Source organism: Cottoperca gobio, chromosome 5, assembly GCF_900634415.1.
Source record: "Cottoperca gobio chromosome 5, fCotGob3.1, whole genome shotgun sequence".
Lineage (NCBI taxonomy): Eukaryota > Metazoa > Chordata > Actinopteri > Perciformes > Bovichtidae > Cottoperca > Cottoperca gobio.
Window position 1 is genome coordinate 1,108,026 of NC_041359.1, and position 20,994 is coordinate 1,129,019.

At 41.8% G+C, this 20,994-nt stretch overlaps 1 protein-coding gene across 9 annotated transcripts in view; it reads left to right on the forward strand.

The window, feature by feature from the left end:
• cadpsa (Ca2+-dependent activator protein for secretion a) overlaps window positions 1-20,994 on the forward strand; it is a 161,728-nt gene that overhangs the window by 8,554 nt on the left and 132,180 nt on the right. The window lies entirely within an intron of this gene.

Below are 20,994 nucleotides of genomic sequence, written 5' to 3' on the forward strand. Positions count from 1 at the left end.
GACTTTAGCAGCTTTTCCCTCATCAACTTCTCACAGAACTTCATCTGAATTTAATATAATTGTTTTATCTGAAAGCCTCTCGTTGTCTCTCGTGCTGCAGTACCACTCTCTGCCTGAAAGGTTACTGATGGCGGGGGAGCTGATTTACTAAAACACAAAATATGTGATACTGACAGAATTGTTATCAACAGAATGTGGCTGTTTCTTCACTTAATCCAACAGTTTAGTTCGTGTAGAAATTCAGGTGATTTGTTTAAAATTATACTGTTATTTTCTCGGGGACGACCCCCAGACACTCCCGCCATTATGTATCTTTCCAAGTTTTCCCCCGCATTTAAGAACTTAACCTGGCGCCCCATGGTGAGGAGCATAGATCTTTCTTATCCTTTGTTTTTACAAAATATATGTGTTATATCTGGAGTGTATCTCAAAAGTGCAACCCAATAAACACAAATTAGCAAAAGAGAAGGTGGTCACAAGGCCAGAGAGGTCAAGTGGGTCAAATTTACACCCCCAACAATAATAGCTCAGAGAAATGTTCAGCCCCTTAGCTTTCTGAAAATGTGGCCCACTGAAGAGTATAGTTGAATAGCGCTGGTCTATGATGTCAGGCATTCTGATTCTTTTTTCCAAAGTTTTGATCAAACCTGGGCCGTACACATTTAATGGGGCTTTGACTTTATTGAGGCAATAAAGTTTTCATGGGAGCTTTTGCACTCATGATACATACACTGTAGCGTAGCTACCGTAAACGTGTGCATGGACTCAATTCAATAACCAAGAAGCAGCGGCAGCAGCACATCCTGAACAGGCACTGCACTAGTTTTGACTAATTTCAAAGAATAATACATTTATAGGATGTGTAAAAAGTATTTCACGCAGCAAAGTAAGTGAAATATGTATGTTATGCCTGCAAAAAAAAGGTCAGGGTATGGGTGAAATCTGATTACTGTCATGCCGCATGTATGGTTAATACATTAACCAGGTTACTACACTGCATGTAAACACCTATGACACCTGAATTCTTTGAGTGAACTGGTTTCTAGAGAGCATGTAAATGTACTGTCAGACAATATAAACATCATGCCGGTTTACTGCCCATGAGTATATTTTTAGAGATGAAAGGGAGTAAAGGTGTAAATAAAAAAAAAATAAGGTCCAATGGTTAATGCTTAATTACAAACGTTCTGCTGAGTCAGGAATAGGCTTGGTTTTAAATAGTCATATCTATTTACAGACTGTAAGAATTTCAACGTGATGAAGCCACTATACACCACCTGCCCAACATTAAACAGCAGACAGACACACTTAGCACCCAGCTGGGGAACATAGTGAAGCATTTAGCAGCTAAAGAGACACATTTTTTTCAGGATTTGGTGGGGACAAAACCAAAGCTATTAGGAAGATAAATATTGGAATTATTTTAATAGGGTGTCCTGAAATCTCCAATAGGTTCTATGGACTGTTAAATACTCTGACGGATTTCAAGTGACACATCAAAAAGCACTGATACTGGACTTTGAGGACTTCCTTTTTGAATTCCAGTGAAGCTGTGTTGATCCTTGAAATTCTGTCTGATGAACACATCTCCTTTAGCTAAACATCACCCTCAAGCACTGCTGATTGTAATTACCATACCAATTATGTAAGACCTGGGAACATAATGACGATGATAAAGACGAACTTATAGTGATGTGTAATGCATACACATATACAAACCAAAACGTAATAATAAAATATCTATATAAATTGCATTTAGATTTTTAAGATTTTTGTAAATTCCACAACACCAGGCTTTTCTGAAATAACACAATCTCCCACTACCTATTTTCTTTCTCAGTAGAGAGCGGAGTAATACCAATTTTATATTGGACATGTAAACCTCTGTAGCATAATGCTTTCTTGCTCTCTTTTGTTTTTTATCTACGCTGCTTTTCTCTCCTAATCAGGCCAGTAGGGATTAGTATGCTCAGGTGAGACACTCGACGCCTGAACATAATCAGACCATCTGTCTGTTTGTTTCCTGCACCACAACAAGGGTTCTGATGAATTCACTCCTCTTTCCGCTTCTGTTCTGCTCATCACCTCTTCTTCCTTTGCCTTTTGTTCTGCTTTTGTCATTATGACATGGCCTTAAGGGGTTCTAAACAGAATTTACACATTAAAGTCTGTTTACAGGTGTTGGGGAGTACCCCTGCCTCCTGTCTAGGTGATATCACTTGAGTCAGCGTTGGTTGGGGCTGAAGACTACAACTTTGAAACTCTGTGGGTGTGGCATAACAGGCCTGTCAGTGGCATTGTGGGTCATGTAGGCGGCCGGTTTTAGAAGAATGCGTAAAATAAAAAAGGTGATATCTTATTATTATATTTTGTGATCATTTGTTAAAAACTGTCCATCATGAGTGACAATTCTATCGGAGGGCAATGCTACATCGGTAGAGTACTAACTTAATTACAAATATTGTCCTGGATGAATCTTTAGGCCTTGGGTAGAGGGCTGAGTGCAAATCATACAATGACAATCGGGGATGGGGGAAGCCAGTAGGCGGATGCTTTAGTGAACTGAAGTCTTCATATCCTTACAGCATCAGGTTTGTTTAACGTAATGTCTACAGTCTGTATTTGACCAATCATATCCATTACACCAGTTCATGGGGAAAGTACCACACGACACATTTTGTAGTCAGGGGCTACCAACAAAGTATTCTAGAGCAAAACTGTCATACCCACACACACACACACACACACAACAAAAGCAGAGCATCATTTCCGCTCTAACACAGACCTACACAATGCTGAACCAGAACCAAAGACACAATCAATATGCCAATGAGGTAGGCAGATGTGTTACTACTGTGGTGTTGTTTTGCTATGTGTATATCTGTTGTGTAGCAGCTGTGAAAACAAATATCCCCCTCGGACATTAATCTAAATCTAATCTACAATACTGGTCTCGCATAGCCATTCCTATCCCCACAGGGCTGTGCCAACACTAGAGAAAGGTCTTGCGCCACATATTATCATTCTGATATAGATTTTTTAACGCTCTGGATTGTTTGTATTTAAAAAAGAAAACCAAATAGATAGCGGAGAGGGGAGGGGAGGAGAATGCAACTACCATACAGCATCTAGGCCTGTGCCTGAGTACCATTAAAGGCATAGAACACCCAATAATCTATATTTGTCAGCTGTTCCTTCTTTGAAAATAGTGTAAAAAGAAAAATGAATTAACATTCCATATCATCTCATTCAACATTCCACATTGTAGATCCTTTAATGGCCCCAATACCAAAATGAATGGATAAGATAGGACATTGTCTGTAGGCTCAAAAGCCTAAGCTAGAATGACTCCTATCTCTTCCATTAATTCAGAAGTGAGAAACATAAAGATCCTGTTGAGTATAGATTGTTATTTTCTATTAGACTATTTCCAAGGTAAGATTATAGCTGACAAAAGAAGATTTCTTTTGGTGGTCTATACCTTTAAATAGTAGCTAGGCTCCAACTGGGGGATCCGGAGGCGTTCCCAGGCTAGTGAGGAGATATAATCTCTCCACCGAGACCTGGGTCTTCTGCGGGGTCTCCTCCCAGCTGGACATGCCTGGAACACCTCCCTAGGGAGGCGCCCAGGTAGCATCCTTACTAGATGCCTGAACCACCTTCAACACAAAGGAGCAGCGGCTCTACTCCGAGTCGCTCACGGATGGCTGAGCTTCTCACCCTATCTCTAAGGGAGATGCCAGCCTCCCGCCTGAGCAAACCCATTTCGGCCACTTGTATCCGCAATCTCGTTCTTTCGGTCATGACCCAGCCTTCATGACCTATAGGTGAGGGTAGGAACGAAGATCGAGCGGTAGATCGAGAGCTTCGCCTTCCGGCCAATCTCAAGACCCCGAGGTACTTAAACTCCTTCACTTGGGGTAAGGGCTCATTCCCTACCCGGAGTAGGCAATCCACTGGTTTCCTGCTGAGAGCCATAGCCTCAGATTTTGAGGCGCTGATCCTCATCCCAACCGCTTCACACTTGGCTGTGAACCGATCCAGTGACTGCTAAAGGTCACAGACCGATGATGCCATCAAGACCACATCATCTACAAAGAGCAGCGATGAGATCCTCAGGCCACCGAACTGCGACCCCTCTCTTCCACGACCACGCCTCGATATTCTGTCAATGAAAATCCCAAACAGGATTGGTGATAAAGCGCAGCCCTGGCGGAGGCCAACATCACTGGGAACGAGTCTGACTTACTGCCGAGTATCCGGACACAACTCTCGCTTTGGGCGTACAGGGATTGGATGGCCCTCAGAAGTGACCCCCACATGTAGACCGGATGGGCGTACTCCCAATCCCCCTCCAGGATCCTTGCGAGAGTGAAGAATTGGTCCGTTGTTCCATGGCCAGGACGAAATCTGTATTGTTCCTCTTCAATCAGAGGTTCGACTATCGGCTGAACCCTCCTTTACAGCACCTTGGAGTAGACTTTACCAGGGAGGCTGAGAAACAGAATACAATGATTTGCAAATCCTTTTCGACCTATATTCAATAGAATACACTAAAAAGACAAGATATAATATGTAAATGTAATGATAAACGTTATGTTCTTTTGCAAATATTCATTCATTTTGAATTTGATGCCTGTAAAACATTCCAAAAAAGCTGGGACAGGGGCAACAAAAGACTGGGGAAGTTGATGAATGCTCAAAAAACACCTGTTTGGAACATTCCACAGGTGAACAGGTTAATTGGAAACCGGTGAGTGTCATGATTGTCTCTCTGACCGAGCTCCAGAGATCCTCTGTGGAGATGGGAGAACCTTCCAGAAGGACAACCATCACTACAGCACTCCATGGATCTGGGCTGTATGTCAGAGTGGCCAGACGGAAGCCACTGCTCAGTGTAAAACACATGAAAGCCGCTTGGAGGACTCTCAGACTATGAGAAACAAGATTATCTGGTCTGATGAAACCAAGATTGAACCGTTTGGCCTCAATTCTAAACGTCACATCTGGAGGAAACCATGCACTGCTCATCACCTGTGCAATATCATCCCAACGGTGAAGCATGGTGGTGGCAGCATCATGCTGTGTTTTTTTTTTCAGTGGCAGGGACTGGGAGACTAGTCAGGGTCGACGGAAAGCTGAATGGAGCAAAGTATAGAGAGATCCTGAATGAAAACCTGATCCAGAGCGTTCAGGACCTCAGACTGGGCCGACGTTTCACCTTCCAACAGGACAACGATCTTAAGCACACGACCAAAATAACGTAAGAGTAGCTTAGGGAGAACTCTGTGAATGTCCTTGAGTGGACCAGCCAGAGCCCGTACCTGAACTCAACTGAACATCTCTGGAGAGACCTGAAAATGGCTGTCCATTGGCGATCTCCATCCAACCTGACAGAGTTTGAGACGATCTGCAATGAAGAATGGGAGAAACTGCCCCAAAATAGGTGTGCCAAGCTTGTACATAATCAAGAAGACTTAAGGCTGTAATTGCTGCCAAAGGTGCTTCAACAAAGTATTGAGTAAAGGGTGTGAATACTTATGTACATGTGATATTTTAGTGTTTTATTTTTAATACATTTGCAAAAATTATAAAAAACTTTTTTCACTTTGTCATTATTAGTATTGTGTGTATAATGTTGAGATTTTTTATTTATTAAATCCATTTTGGAATTAGGCTGTAACATAATAAAATGTGGAAAAAGTGAAGGGGTATGAATACTTTCTGGATGCACTGTATATAATACATACAGGTTTTGGAGCAACATATGCTGCCATCCAAGCAACGCTTTTTTCAGGGACGTCCCTGCTTATTTCAGCAAGACAATGCCAAGCCACATTCTGCACGTGTTATAACAGCGTGGCTGTGTAGTAAAAGAGTGCGGATACTAGACTGGCCTGCCTGCAGTCCAGACCTGTCTCCCATTGAAAATGTGTGGTGCATTATGCAGCGCAAAATACGGAGACCCCGGACTGTTGAGCAAGAATCAAGCAAGAATGTGAAAGAATTCCACCTATAAAGGGTGGTGATGGCCTAGTGGTCTAGTGCCTTGAGATTACTTTTAGCTTTGAAAGGCGCTTTATAAATACAATTTATTTTTATTATTATTATTAGTTGTACGCCTTCCAAACAAAACACTAGAAGGTCGGGAGTTCAATACCAGGCTGCAACCATTGTACCCCTGAGCAAGGTACTTAACCCTGAGTTGCTCCAGGGAGACTGTCCCTGTACTTATTTCAATGTAAGTCGCTCTGGATAAGAGCGTCTGCTAAATGACCTGTAATGTAATGTAATAAAGCTTCAACACTTAGTGTCAAATTCAAAATGAGTGAATATTTGTAAAAAAAAACATCAGTTTGAACATTACATCTCTTGTCTTTGTAGTGTATTCTATTGAATATAGGTCGAAAAGGATTTGCAAATTATTGTATTCTGTTTTTATTTACGTTTTACACAACGTCCCAACTTCATTGGAATTGGGGTTTGAAGTTCAAACTCTCTGAGGGCATCAAATGGTTCACCAGGGAGTTTAGCTTGTGTACCTCAGTCTCACTAAACAAGACAAGCTCTTCATGCTTTTGTTGCCAGCTTTTCAAGGGGCCACAGTAACCGAACAAGGTTGTCACTTGGCAGGTGGCCAGTCAAGTTGTCAAACAATGCTTGGCAAAACTGAGGGTCAATGACTTTCCCTGCTCTCTCACCAATGATGCTCACACCTTTAAACAGGCCAGCGAAGATGCCCTGTTGAGCCTTTGCTTTTGATTTTCCACCCTGCATTTTCATTGCAGTTAGAACTTACATTTTCTCTTGGATGTAGAGGTTACTGTACTTTTTCAGAATGAGATTTGTCTTAACTTGAGCTCTTCCAAGCTGCTCTCACTGTGAACTGTGCAGTTTTGTTGGACGATGAAACATGCTGTATATCTTTAAAATGAACACTTCAAAATGATTGCAGCCAGACACAGATTTCAATGACCCATGTACAGATCACTCCAATCAGTGAGCTAAGCAGTGAATGGCATTCACATTGGAAGTCACGTTTAAAAATGATTCCATTTTTTTTAGGTCGTCAAAACTGCAGCTCCATCAGCTGCAATACTAATGAGATTTCTGTGCATAAAAAATCAACATTAAAGTCGACCTTCTGTACACTTCTTCACTTCGCTTCAGTGCCCTCTATTCATTCAACCAGATGTAGAAATCTTTTGTCGACATTACCATCTCCATTTAAATCTGATAGATATGATCATGTATGCAAGACCAAACCACATGCTCCCATCAGTTGTTAATGCACAAGTTCTTTTATTTTATATTTGACACCACTTTCACATTGTGTTCCACAATTTCAGCACAGGACTGCTTTTTTTACAGCTAGTTCCCACGACTCCATCGATCAGAAAAGTGCCTTCCAGTTACTTTGTCTGACATAAACAAAGTCTTTGCATCTCTGCATGAGCTGCATCCCACATTACCATCATACACCTACAGCCAATGGTTCCTGTCCTAGCCATGCCACTGCTCTCTTGTCCAGCAATCAGGTGTTTGTTGTCTTGTCTTCTCTGGTGAATCATGTATAAAGGTGGAATATTTGGTGGTGTCATGTTCTGGCTTTAGTTTGTTGTTGGGATGAGCAAGGCCCCTACTTGTTGTTGCGTTATCGGGGTGTGTGTGTGTGTGTGTGTGTGTGTGTGTGTGTGTGTGTGTGTGTGTGTGTGTGTGTGTGTGTGTGTGTGTGTGAGGGCGCTGACGTTCCTTTCCCACTTCGACAGGTCCAAGTTGAAGGATATTGCTTTTATTTTTCAACCCTGTTATTATTTTAAAGGCCTGAGCACCAAACAGTGCTAGGACGCTATTGAAATGCAAGGTAATTATTTTGTCCCTGGATTTACATAAGACCTAATAATAGTTATATTTATTAGTCGTTGTATCAGTATTGGAGAACGTGGCTCTCTGGTTGTAGAAACAGATTAATAGTGTCTGCATAATTCAAGAGGACAGCATGCAGTCTGCTAATGATGATAAAAGCCTTGTCCGTTGGTCTGTTGTGTTCATGTACAATCACACACCCACACAGCTAAACACACACACGGCACATACATGAACATATACCACATGCTTCACTTTGACACATCCACTTTTAGAAAGCAATATGTGGTGTAATTAGGCTGGGGGTGAGTCATCATACCAATTGAATCTATTGAGACTCTAATATGAAACTCATCATCATCGTCTGCAAGGCCACAGGATAATTAGCATGACAAGTCCATGTTCTCTCAGACAACTGACTGGGACGTTCTCCACAACACCAGTGACACCATACCAAGAACGGTATTATCATACCAGCAAGGATGGCACGGTGAGGAAATGTTCCAATCGTTTAATAAACTTGTGACAACATATTTTGATGTTTAATGTTGGATGGATGTGTGGCAGGCCTCTCACGTCAAACCTTTGCACTCAGCGCTGCATTAGCTTTTGCTGCTCAAACAAACTCTTAGGTAAATTTCACTCAAGCCTTTTGGAGTTGAGAAGAAAATGTGCATCCATATTGTGTGTTATTTGCCGATATAACAACATTGCTCTTTATTCCACTTGGTACAACAGGGATTTACAGGGGAGGCCACAACTCAGAGGAACTCTACCAGGGTTACACTTCTCTCAGTAAATTTAAAGCCAAATTATAAACAAGTATAAAAGCTACCTGACTCTATAAATCTAACTGGCTTTTGAACTGTACACACCTCCCCTCTTTATAATGTGCATAACATACAATGTAAGTAATATACTGCTGTGCGTACAGTACATTCTCAAATAAAAGCTGGATGGTGGAATTACCTATACTATTTTAGCTTAATGGTGATTAAAAAAACTGCAAGTTAAAACTGACTGGAACAGAATTTCTTAAAAAAAATAAAAAGAGTGGAGCAGATGTCATGAACCGGAACAGGTGCAAACGGAGGAATTGTTGAGTTGGCATTAAGAGCAAATTAAAACCGATAATGTAGACATGCAGCAAAGGTCAGCAGGTCAGATTTGACCGGTCTCACAGTCTGGTTGCATTTTGGTTTCCTGTTTTATTTTTAAATGTTCACTCCCCCTTGTCTCATGTCTAGCTGTACTTCCTGTCTGTGTGTCCCCCTCCCTTCCTGATTGTTAATGTGTTCCTCCTGTGTCTATTTACCCTGGCCTTGTGTCTTTGTCTTTCTCCCCCAGCTCTGTCTTGTTCCCTCATTTGGTGTCTGTGTATATATCTCTGTCTGCCCCAGTGTGCCTTGTCGGATCGTCTTTCATGTTACCTGCCCGTGGTTACCTGCCCGTGGTTACCTGCCCGTGGTTACCTGCCCGTGCTTCCTTGTGTCTACACCGTGTCTGCCCCGTGTCTACCCCGTGTCTACCTGGTTTTTCTGTTTCACTATTACTTTCTATTTTTGTATAGTCCTTGTTTCATTTAAAGCTCACTTTTTGTTATACACTTGGTCTGTTTTCTGCATTTGGGTCCTCGCTTGTCCTGAACCGTAACAAAGTTAAAGTGCTTTAGATTAACTGAACAAAAGACCATGAAGCAGGATGGTCAGGAGTCCAGAGAGCAGAAGACTAACTGACACAAAGGCATATTTTCAAACTGTCTGTGCCTCTATATACTGATGACTCCTTGGAGTAATCCCTGATCTGTCAATGCTAGATTAGTGAAATCTATCTGAATTGAAAGCTCTACACTTTGTTATATGGCATCAACAGCTCAAGAAACTTCTCACAGAAGGTACATTTAATGCCACTGAATGGGAAAAGTACAGTATGTTTTGGCATTAAACGCTTGATGGCCAGTGAGGAGAAGTTTGTTGCAGTCCAACTTTTGACAGAATGACTTGCTAGCATCTGATCCTGTGCCAGTAATGAGTGGGTGGTCTGTTTTAAAGATGTCTTTGTACAGCTTCCATACACTCGCAATCACCATGTCATTGCAGTGAGAAAAGGTTTGAGAAAAGTACAGATATTTATTTGAAACATGAAACATTTAAAAGCATACATGTGGTTTTGCAGTTTCTTTATTTCTGATTTGTTTAATTTGTCCACCCGTATTTCCTGGTGTTTCCAGGTGCCCTGTGTAGTATACAGTAGCTGTAGTTTTTACGCAATGCCGCATATCGTTAGAAAGCCTCGAATCTCGTCTATTTAGTGAGACAAACTGTTTTGAGATCAAAATCACAACAGCAAGTACAGTAGGCATCTCACACAAGCAAGCAAACTCACAAACAAACCCATAACTTTGAGCCAACTCACCTATGAAGTCTCTTCAGTGTCCTGTAGTCAGTAATAATAAATAAACACTTCCTGGCTCATTGTAGAGGTCCACACGATCGTTTCCAGTAAAAATATATCCATCTTGAACATCGTCACATTGATAAAAGCCCATGAACAGCTGTTGCAATCTTTGAAATCAGCTGATCGATTTGTGAGATACTTTCTTTCACACAGAAAATGTTACTCCCGCTGCACACACAGCCGAACGGCTGCTGGCCGCGTGAAGGGCGGACATTAGGCGTTCGAGTGACACTTCATTTGAGCCAATCGGAGCTTCCATTAGATTTCTACAGCCATCAAAGCCAATCAGTGTCAACTTGATAAGGAAGTGCCAGCCCTCTTCTTTTGTTTACAGACAAAGCCAGCTGCAGACCAGACTCTCGGGGACTAACTTATGGTGTAGCCAATGAACTGCTCGACCTTTAGACATGTGACACTCTTGGTTTTATTTTTTTAAATTGTATTTCTTTCATAATTGTATTTATTAATTACAAAATACAAAAAAACCACAAATATTACAAAAAATGTGTTTGTACTTCCCTTACTTTGTGTCATTACAGTAGGCAGGGATAATTGGGTATATACTAGTTATTTATAGTGAAGGCCAATAGTTATTTATGGGTTTTTTATCAATACATATTATAATATCTCCAAATGCACAGCTTGTGAACGCCTGGTGTTATTCTTAGAACCTGTCTAATATGTTTAAGTCTTTATCCCTTTTATCTGAAATGTGGAGCTGAACTTCATAACACTTGGTGATATGTTTTTATTGTGTTTTCCAGACCATACCTACCAACTATACCCATCTTCAGGCATCTTTTTCGACAACAAACTTCAGGCGGAGTGTATTTTCTTCAAATTCAGTATATTCAGACCACTATTACTACTTGGAGTGATTAATCAATGTTTTGAAAGAATAATAAGAGAGTTATATTTTGAATGAGACCAAAATCATGCATCTGGTGCTAATAGTTGAAGAGCAGTTTATAATATACTTTGGGTATGTTGTTTGTAGATATTTTCGCATTTTCAAGTAAAGTCCCCCACCCCTCAAGAGGTTAAGAAGTGTCGCGCGCACAGTTCACAGTAAGCATTTACCACCGCCCTGTATTCATGTAAAAGCCTTCTGTGTGAGCGTGTGAATAGCAGCTCTCACCCTGATGAACACTATCTCAATCCTTTGTTGGTCTGCTGCGCAGTGTGTAATCTGGGATTACCCATCCATTTGATGTTATGTCACCAACAGGGAGCGCGAGCATGTTCCCTGCTGCAGGGGGGAGAAACTGTTAATGTCAATACTAATGTCGATGAGATTACCAGTGTCTGTGTGCTCATGCTTCATTGGATTCTTAATGCGTAGGTCAGTGGTTCCCAAACTTTTGTAGATGAACATATTTTCACACACACAAATACACATCTTTATCTTCTAAACTCCACTGGAATTTATTTTAAACATTGTAATTCATAAAACTGCAACTTCTTATTTAACAAAATAAATAAAGTGACAGATCACCCCTACAGTGGAAGTCTAACTGTGTAATACTGTGTCATTTTTACTGTGTAACAGCATTTCTGCTTTCAACATGTTTTCTCAAAATTACCTCTCTGGCTTTTAAAACTCAAGCAGCTCCCTGAGAGAAAAACTAAAAGCTGAAAACTTTCTAAGCAAAAATGACACCTTTAATCAACACATATTTTCAGTGACTGGTGTGGGCTTGCTTTGTGTTGCAGATCTTTTCAAATCGGGGTTGCAGCTGTGAGACTGCCACTCTTAGTTAATTTTCAATGTCCAGCATTGACCTGTTTTTTGTTTTTATTGAGGCCACAGCAGAAAAACTTATCTCACATAGGTAGGATGTGGCAAAAGGAAGGAGTGTGACCATAGCTCTCCTACCTAGCACTAGGTAATCCTTCTCCACTCCAAAATGCAACCAGTGTCTTAGACTTAAACTGCAGCCTCATTGTTGAATCAGATGTTTTTTTCTTAAGAAATCAACTGGTTTGTCTTTGTGCTCCGGATGTGTTATCTCCAAGTGGCGTCTTAACTTGTTCAATTTCAAACTGTCACAAGCTAGTATCTCCAGAGACAACACACTGTGGTCTCTCCTCGTTACCCACTATTGTGTCGCAAGCTAGTATCTCCAGACACAACACACTGTGGTCTCTCCTCGTTACCCACCATTGTACTGCTGAAGCTGAAGGTGATATATGCCTCATCATATTTTCTGGTCTTAACTTGCTTGGGAAGCTGGCACATTTGGTGAATATTCATCCTCTGCTTTGTGTTTAGATGGGAGCCCTGTCAAAAACATGTCCATGTTATGCTAGCAGGGCTCAAGCATGCCTCATTCATTTGCCTTGCTGCGCCCCACCTGCAATAGCTCTGCTATGAAGTAGCAGCTTGTGAGATTCCTTCTCCAGTGTTGTTGGTGGCCGCCTGCATCTTTTTTTATCCCCGCGATAGCATCACAGCCATGCAGGATGCATTCCTGAAACTTTATAGATGTGCATTTGAGATCAAAAACAAGGCCAAGTTTGACCAAAGGGGTCGTCTGAGCAAGGGGGGCGAAGGAGCCACTGCCATCCCCATTTTACGCCCCAGTCCTGATTTGGCGTCACAAAACTTTACAATTGTGTAGTTGATATCAAGATGAAGGCTGATTTTTAAGATGGGTGTGGTCCAAGTAAGGGTGTCAGAAGTAGGGGGTTAGGAAGTGGAGAAGGGGCCATTAACTGTACACCCCTGGCCCAATTTGACGTTGTGGCTGGTGTATCCCATCGCATAATGGTGAGTAGTTTTTATAATGAAAATAGTTACCAAAGTTGCCAGTTGTTGATGATCTTCCCATAGTCCCATTATGACATCCACAATGAGCACTGTCATGATGGTATGTATTTCTAATGTGGATTTGACAGCAGGGTTTTACGACCCTGTTCTTGCAGAGCCACACTGTCACCTTAAAAGAGGTTGTGGTGCATGGTGAAACAAGTCTGGTCAGCCAATGGATGTGGACAAGGCCTTTTTCAAGCATCAACAAGTATTTGAAGAGTTTATTTCAAAGAGGCACTTGTGTCAGACCTGAGTGGCCCCGACTGCTTTAATATACGATGAATGATTTCTACGATTTCTCTTTCCCTCAGTAAAGATGCCTTTCAGAAACAATCATCTTAACCCTCAGATGATTGTTTAAATGAAAGATAACTATCAGACTGCTAAGTCAAATTTATTTGACAAAGTGAATAAGCTCCTAAAATACCCACAGCTTCCAGGTGTGATGCCAGCGTGATCTCGGCCACGTGCAGGCCAGCACTCGCTGCAGCAATTGCTGGCAGATAGATAGCACCGTCTGTCTGTCTGTCTGTCTGTCTGGAGTTTTAGGTATACAAACATTTCCTGAAGGCAGAAAAGAAGAAGGATAGGTGCTACAATAGCTAACCTTTGACATGTTACAGTTTCTTTTTCACAATTGGTAACACACATTTCTCAATACTGAGCCCACTTTTTCTAAACTGATTACACAGTCAGCACAACAGAAGTAAATGTGGACAAAATGTCGGACTTTTCATTACTTTTGAACAAAATGCCTTCAATGACCACATCTTTCAAAATCCGTAGTTTTCTCACTTAAACTTAACCACCACCAAGAATCAGGGTATTTCTGTCCATTCATCAAATGTTACATTTGTTTACATTTGACTATTGTAATAACTGTTCACAACGTTAAAAACATTATGTTAAAACCATTCCCCCTCATGGAGGTGTAATGTATGAGTTGTATGTATGTAATTGATAAGTTCCCAAGTTCCCATCACCAGCTCACCAAGGTGAGCTGGTGATGGGAACTTATATCTCTATATGTGTATCTCTTTCCCTCTTTGTCTTTCAAGGTGTCTCCTGTTTCCCATCCAGATCTCCCTCTGTTCAATTCTGTATTACTCACTCCTCTTTTATTTCTTACCTTCTCTCCTTTTGGTGTCCCTTTCTCCCCCCCTTTTCTCTATCTGTCATCTTCTCCCTGGAGTGGCAGTGCTAACAGAGCGTTACATTACCAGATGCCTCTTAACATGCACAACTGGAGTGGAACGATATCTTCAGAAAAGAGAGTATAGAGCCCAGGAGTGGTTGCCCTGAGGGGAAAATGCTTCTTGAAGTGCACTACATAAGCTACCACTATGTGTAACATTATACTATTAAACATGGACTCAATATACTGCATACGATGATAATAAAAACCGTAAAACATATAACATCCATTCAGTCTGTATATATGATGACTGTGGAACCCATTAGCTCTCATAAGCTTAGTAAATGTATGCATGAGTTCAATAACAACCCATTAAAGCGTTAATGGATTCCCTGCTAATATTAATTCAACAAAATTGCAGGCCTTATACTTAATAAATGAACATTCTGCTCCGATCAACAATGTTTCTTTGTCAAAAATAAATGTATGTATTGCTAAGTAGGTAGCAATATAGCTTGTTGAGTTAGATCAATAAACTGTTTTTCACCTTTTTTGTGTTTGGGATCTTTTGAGAGGGCCTGAAATGTGATGATGCACTGGAGCCATCCTTAACATAAGCCCTCCCCTAACAATATATGTAGACTAGAGCGCAGGGTTACTATACCTACTTACCACAGCTGGTGGTGTACTGGCTATCTGACATACTGGGACAAATCCCGGTGGGCGGCTTCATCGTTGGGCTATTGGGCCGTTGGGCCGTCAAAAAATCCATTAAGGTTTTACCATCCTGCTGGCCCTATGTGTCTCTTTACCGGCTGTGTGCATGAGAGCATGCTGGGCTGATTAACCTGCGCTTATGTCATAAGCCCCGACGTAGCCTGCTCCGGAGCTACAGTCGCTGTCGCTTTGAGCGTCACAACACCTGCGAAGTGGCTCGTTTCACTATCCAAATTTGATCCATTTGGTCTAATAACATTTGGAAAGTCTAGTCAAGCTGCAAGATTGAATTATTTAAAATCTAATTATATATATACTGTATTTACTCATCATTAAAATATTGTGTGACAAACTCAGAAAACATGTGTATCACAGCCACTGGTGCTGCCTGGAACTGCTCCAAAGTGGTCAAACTACCATAACTGAGTTACAGGTGTTTTCAGAACACATTCTTGCCTCAAAGTTTGAAAACATCTTCTATGGAACAACCAGTTTGACAAAATTGTGTCTGCTTTCTATCGGGGAAAAATAAACTCAACATGAAGCACTTGCCAGGCAGAACAAGTGTTTACTAAGCAAAAGACCAACATGCCTGTTGCCTCTGCACAGTTGCTGATATGATGATCATTCAACTGTATAGTAGAATGATATTATCTTGCTGATTATGTGCGTCACAAGGTTAAAACAAATAAGGTGTTTGAAATGGGCAACGTCCAACTTTCCAACATTTGTCTTGTTTCTGTACTACAAATAAAGCACAACTGGCTTTATCTTCATTTCAATGAAACATATTTTGTTCCTTGTTTAATATGAAATGATTGTTTACATCACTTGGGATAGCTGAACGGCCTGTGATGTTAACCACAGCATGAGTGTGAATAACGACTGAGAGCCAAGTGTGTGCACAGTTTCTAATTCATTTTCTGAGAAAACCTTGTTGTTTTGTCTGAAATCTTAGATACTGCTTCTGATGGCAAGTCACATTTATTTATTCAACATAAAATCCCAAGTTTGTCTGAAAGGAATTTACGATTATGTTTAGTGTCAGACATCTTCTATCTATATACCTTAGGCTTATATATGGAAAGCTGTCACGTTGTATTGTTAGTCTGAGCACAGCATACTGTAATTTATATCCGAAAGCATTAAGGAAGCTCCAAATGGATTAGAAATGATGATTAAAATATGCACATTACCCTGACATGGTAACAATGTTGTGTCAACTGCAGGTTGAACAGTTTTAGTTCTACTTGTGTGTATGTATGTATGTATATATGTATTTTAGTAAAAGACTAATCTGAAGGAGAAACTAAAAACCAAGTGAGACAACTCACTGATGTACAGTAGGCCTATACTCACCAGCTGCACATATTTCCTTCTGACCCCCTCTTCAACAATATTTAGTCATGCACTGATGTGTTATGGATAAACTGCAGCAGAACAGCTGGATGTACTGTAGTTAATCCGAACTGTGAACTTTGACCCCCTTTATGGAAACTGTAATCTCAAACTGCTTCTTCTGCTGCAGTGGCCATGGTAACGGTTACCAGGGCTGCGGGCGGAAACAGGCCAATGGGTGTGGGGTCTTCGAGTAGGGGGGAGGTTCTTATTGGTCCTTTCATTGTCATGCTATTGTCTTTGTTGAAGGATGGTTGAGCATTCAGGGCTCTTACTGTATTTAATAATGTTTTATCATTTGTAAAAGCTCACAGCGTCCTTGTGTGTCTGTGTCTATGGTTAGCTTGTATGTTGTAACTGGGACCTCCACACAGTGAGCTCCAGGCTATCAGCACATGTAGAGAAGCAGGAGGCCAATGAAGATTGTGCAGTTTTGTAGTTAAATGTGATAGAACTTATTAATAGTGTTTCTCCAGCAGAATATTTGCCTCTCAAACACAATCTTTAACATCAGCTTGATACACTTTAGTTAGTAAGTTTTGCCTGTTTATTTAAAGCGTCACCTTTTTCCTTCATTTGTCACCCGGATCTCTGTGACACTTATTAAACTGGGCTCATATACTGTAGGGCTAGTTTTGTACTTAAGTGAACAGAACAGGTTGAACCAGCGACAGAGACAACATAGAGATCCCAGACTGAAGACAGTCAGAAGTTATGAACTGTGACGTGATTGCTTACTAAAAGTTGAATTGGTGATATGACAGTTTAGCTTAGTTAGTGAAATAACTACATACAGTAGATTTATAATTTCCACCTAATACACAGATGACCCATGCAGAACATTATCACGTTTTCTGTCAGTTACACATTCTGACACTATGAGTCACCATTGCACATACTGTTTAATACTACAGCTGTCAAGCTACATGTACAAAGCACACATTCTCCACAGACCTATACAGTTGTAATAAGAAGAACACCATCTCCTCTTGGACTATAATTCATATGCTGTCACGTTTGTGTGTTTTAACTTACATGTGTAGACATGAATGTTTTGTTACACTGCACAGCAGCAACCTGTAACCCTGTTCCTCCCAGCTCACATTATTGTTTTCAAAATGAATTTTGAACAGTGCTGAAACGTAAAACACTTTGTTAGGAGGTAAATTGGAGATTTTAGGTGCTATTGTTCTTTTATAGAAACGTATAGTGTGTTGTGTGCATTGACCCAACATGTTGGAACCAAAAGCAAAGTTCAGACAGAGTTTTGAAAAAGCTTAATTTTAGAAGTGAGTGCAGTGAGAGTTTTGAAAGTTGATCCGGGGTTTCTGCTGGTGAACTGAACCAAAAGCCGAAGACTGGAGTGTTGAGCCGGGGTTTATAAAGTGCAGGAGCTGGATTAGTGAAGGTTTGCAGGTGTGAAGCTTGTAACAGAGTGGGTGGAGGAGCCACACCTGCGCCAACACACACAGACACAGACAAAGAGAGACAGGGGACAACAGGAAACAGGGGACAACAGGAAACAGGGAGGGGGAGACACAAGAGACATGACAGACAGTATCCTTCACCTTTATCCTAGCAACATAATTAACAAGAGTAAACTACTGTAAGAAACAACCAACATGTCAATTTATTTCTTCTGAAAACATTATAAATTAGGTAATTCATGTCAACAGAAAAAAACAACAATTTATTATTATTTTAGGAAAGTTAATTTGTATATTGTGTACAATAGAAATCTGTGTGTGTCCTTCACTGACTGACAGAGTGCGCTGACCCCTTGATAGTGTGTCATACTTTAAATGGGGACCCATGGCAAACATGAACTCAATAAATAGTTCCATCTATTAAAACTGCAGCAGTGTTTTTCAGTGCATACCCCCAGGATCCCAATACATTGGTATTTAAAAAACAAATCAGACTCAGAAAACAATGCTGTGAAGTTATTAGGAACAAATTGAATGACAATGTCATGAACAATCGGACTGATAGAATAAAGCAAAGTTTTCACCTTAATAGAAGCAGAGTAGGGATTTCTCGCACAACTTCACCTTCCAAGGATCACGGAGAAGGGCTCTACTCCGAGTCTCTCACGGATGGCTGAGCTTTTCACCCTATCTCTAAGGGAGACGCCAGCCACCCGTCTGAGAAAACCCATTTCGGCCGCTTGTACCCGTGATCTCGTTCTTTCGGTCATGACCCAGCCTTCATGACCATAGGTGAGGGTAGGAACGAAGATCGACCGGTATATTGAGAGCTTTGCCTTCTGGCTCAGCTCTCTTTTCGTCACAACGGTGCGGTAAAGTGACTGTAATACCGCCCCCGCTGCTCCGATTCTCCGGTCAATCTCTCGCTCCATTGTCCCCTCACTCGCGAACAAGACCCCGAGGTACTCCTTCACTTGGGGTAATGGCTCATTCCCTACCCGGAGTAAGCAATCCACCGGTTTCCTGCTGAGAGCCATGGCCTCAGATTTGGAGGTGCTGTTCCTCATCCCAACCGCTGCACACTCGGCTGCGAACCGATCCAGTGACTGACACAGACCGATGATGCCATAAGGACCACATCATCTGCAAAGAGCAGCGATGAGATCCTCAGGTCACCGAACTGCAACCCCTCTCCTCCACGACTACGCCTCGATATCCTATCCATGAAAATCACGAACAGGATTGGTGATAAAGCGGAGCCCTGGCGGAGGCCAACATTCACGGGAAACGAGTCCGACTTACTGCCGAGTATCCGGACACAACTCTCGCTTTGGGCGTACAGGGATTGGATGGCCCTCAAAAGTGACCCCCTCACCCCATACTCCCGCAGCACCTCCCACAGTATCACCCGGGGGACCCGGTCATACGCCTTCTCCAGATCCACAAAACACATGTAGACCGGATGGGCGTACTCCCAGGCCCCCTCCAGGATCCTTGCAAGAGTAAAGAGTTGGTCTGTTGTTCCACGACCAGGACGGAATCCGCATTGTTCCTCTTCAATCAGAGGTTCGACTACCGGCCGAACCCTCCTTTCCAGTACCTTGGAGTAGACTTTACCAGGGAGGCTGAGAAGTGTGATACCCCTGTAGTTGGCACACACTCTCTGGTCCCCCTTTTTAAATAGGGGAACCACCACCCCGGTCTGCCAACCCCTAGGCACTGTCCCAGACTTCCATGCAATGTTGACGAGGCGTGTCAACCAAGACAGCCCCTCAACACCCAAAGCCTTCAGCATTTCTGGACGGATCTCATCAACCCCTGCGGCTTTGCCACTGTGGAGTTGTTTGACTACCTCAGTGACTTCCATCAGGGAAATTGACGATGATCCCCCATCAGCTTCCAGCTCTGCCTCAACCATAGAGGGCGTGTTAGTCGGATTCAGGAGTTCCTCAAAGTGCTCCTTCCACCGGCCGATAACCTTCTCAGTTGAAGTCAGCAGGGTCCCACCCTTGCTGTACACAGCTTGGATGGTTCCTCGCTTCCCCCTCCTGAGGTGCCGGATGGTTTTCCAGAAGCACCTTGGTGCCGACCGAAAGTCCTTCTCCATAGCTTCTCTGAACTTCTCCCACACCCGCTGCTTTGCCTCTGACACGGCAGAAGCTGCCGCCCTTCTAGTCCTTCGATACCCTGCAACTGTTTCCGGAGTCCTCCCGGATAACATAACCCGGAAGGACTCCTTCTTCAGTCGGACGGCTTCCCTGACCACCGGGGTCCACCACGGTGTTCGAGGGTTACCGCCCATTGAGGCACCTAAGACCTTGAGACCACAGCTCATCACCGCAGCTTCAGCAATAGAGGTTTTGAACATCGCCCACTCAGGTTCAATGCCCCCAACCTCCACAGGGATGGCTGAAAAGCTCCGCCGGAGGTGTGAGTTAAAGATCCCCAGGACAGGGGCTTCCTCCAGACGTTCCCAGTTCACCCGCACTACCCGTTTGGGTTTACCAGGTCTTATTATTATTATTATTATTATTATTATTATTATTATTATTATTATTATTATTATTATTATTATTATTATATACATATCAGTCAAGCTTTACTCAAGCTTGTAAAGGATGTCTAAACCCAAAATGTGCCTATATCATGTGGCATACTTTAAAATCACTTATATATGTACATAACATAAACATTATATACACATTGCAAATACCTTTTAAAAGCATGGAGATTCATTATTCAACCACATAAATAAGAGATTTGGAAATATTTAGAAATTCATAAAACACCACTTACTAATTAATTGAGAAGTCGTCATTAATGCCCACCGTGACATAAACCTTTGAGACAAAGTTTCCCTCTTTACCATCTCTTTGGCTGTGCATAATCACCTCTATGACTTCTGTGAAAACAAAATTTGATTGTGCATTTCATTGAATTGTCTTGCAAAAGGAGGGATTATGTCATTCGTCTTAACGCAGGTCATTCACTGAATGACGGTACAGCCAAACACTGTTGTAATGTTATGATCATTGAGATACACATTCATCAAATGTTTACAAAGTGCTTATAATGCAGAAAGGTGGTAAAAGTAAAGTGCTACAATGTCCTATGCTAGAGTTAAATCTCATAATATGTGATCCCTGCACTTACAGGCACAACTTCAGAAGTCACATAAGGTG